Below are 2,225 nucleotides of genomic sequence, written 5' to 3' on the forward strand. Positions count from 1 at the left end.
TTTCCAGCCACCAGTCCTGGCTATTAGTGTTCTGTGCTATTATTTAGCTGTAATATACCCCTAAATGTCTTCTAAGTCATGGAAGTGCTGGTAATGTGCTAGAAAATATTGACCTTCTGTCGTCCAGCAATTCTCTCATCCGGCACCAGTCAGGTCCTGAGGGTGCTAAATGAGAAGGGTTCAACCTATAGTGAAAAAGGTCTGCCAGTAAGTTTAAAAGTTGGTCTGTTAAGGTGCATCTGTTGTCAGAGAAGCAATTAACAGTGGCACCTTCATCAACAGATGTTCTCTATGCATGATGTTTACTTTATTGGCTAAGATTTTGATGCCTTTGTCTTCCAGCTCTACAAAGCCAACACAGGCACAGAAGTGAACTGAACTGTGTTATGGGTCAGAGGTTGGCAACACTTACTTGCATCCTGTCTCACCTCTCAGCGTGCAGTGTTTTAAAAGTGATAGAACTGAGACAATTTCACTGGAAAGAAATAATCAAGGCAAGTTTTTATAGGGAGAGCTTTATGCTGGGGCTGTCTCCCCCCCGCCCATGTAATATTAATCCATACCACCATGTAGGTATTTAACAAGTAGAGATATACAAGCAAGGGGGAATCGAAATTGGGTCTGTCTGGATTCTGCCTCCCTTCCATCAAACTTTTGTGATTGGCTTGGCTGCGGAGGCAAGACTAGCAGAAAATGTAATAATCTAGTATACAAATGTACAATTGCTATACAACATCAGACCCAGTCTTATGTACACTTCATTATACATTTGAGAAGTAACACATATAACATCATAAGTACACTGAAGGAACTTGACTTAAAGAAAACATAACTTGAATTTACACAGTAGATGCTTGGGTGTAAGATACTTGCTGTAATTTCAAGCTTTAGGTATGGATACTTATGACAAGTGAATACTGTCAGACCTGGTAGCAAGGTCTATGTGATGATAGCCATCTTAAACATAACATCTTGTCATTGAATACTATGACATATGTACCTTGTCCTCTGATGCAAGCCTACCAAATCTACTGCTAACATTCCTACCATTTGAACAGCTTCACACAGCTTGTTTTTGAAATAACCCAGCAGATACATGTGTTCTTCCTAACATCCTTAACAGAAGGGCGGGCAATTTGTACTCATTTAAATATCTACACATTTAATGTATGTAGTAACTTCTCTAACGTGGCTTTTTTTTTTTAAACCCTCTCCCTTTAATACCCAATACTTCTGTAGTAGTAGTAGTAGTTGCTACTTATGTGTTGCTTGGCTACTTTTTGGTGTAGATGAACCATTCCTTAATTTCCACACTTACAGAAACTGATAATGAATCTACATTTATTTTTAATTTATTGAGAGAGTTTTTCATTGGATGCGATTTTTTGTTTTTTGTTTTGTTTACAAGACTAAGCTTTGTTGGGTCGGGGCCATATTTGTAAGGCGTGCAAATTTTGCAGGACAGGACATATGTATCTTTATTTCACGATGTGCCTGAATTCTTTTTCTAACTGCTTTTTTTAATGTAAAATGTTTGAAGTTTTTTTATGATTGTGTAGAAGTGGTGAGCACTCACTCATAATCACAAATAGATTTCACCTGATGCTTATGATAAATAGTACAACCATATTGCTTAGGCAGATATCTTTTTCCTGTCTGTAGGTGAATTATTATATACATAGTTAAACATTCATTGTATGCTGTTAATCCCCTCTGTGCAGAGATCATATTTTTATTATTGCTGTTAAGCAGCATACAGGCTGTAGTGAGGAAACAGATGGTGATAAGACTAGATTCAGAGGTTGCCTGTGACATTTTTGTGACAGTACTGCTAAAGAGCCTCAACAGCACAGATGGCCCATGCAACATTTGCAGAACCACCTCTCCGCTGTTGCTGTAGCAGAAGGCATGTTGGGGTGGGTTCAAGGCAAAGCTGAAAAGGTGTCTGTGGCAATTTTGACCTTTTGCATTTGTTCATGCACACTATTGTAAGAGACATGTATATTAGGGCAGCTCTCACTTCTTAGAGTCTGTAGGTGTGGAAGTGATGTGTAAACTAGGCCAGAGCACTCTTTGGGGAGATGCATGTCTTTTCTCCTGTCCCTCTCCAGTGCCTGGTTTAATCTGAGCTGAAGTCTCTGTTACACAGTACAAGGGATCTCTATAAAAACAGTTACCAGGAAGCCAGATGGGAGTCTAATTTCTGAGTTGGCCGCAATACATAC

This window comes from Carettochelys insculpta, chromosome 9 (genome assembly GCF_033958435.1).
Source record: "Carettochelys insculpta isolate YL-2023 chromosome 9, ASM3395843v1, whole genome shotgun sequence".
In the NCBI taxonomy this organism is placed as follows: Eukaryota; Metazoa; Chordata; order Testudines; family Carettochelyidae; genus Carettochelys; species Carettochelys insculpta.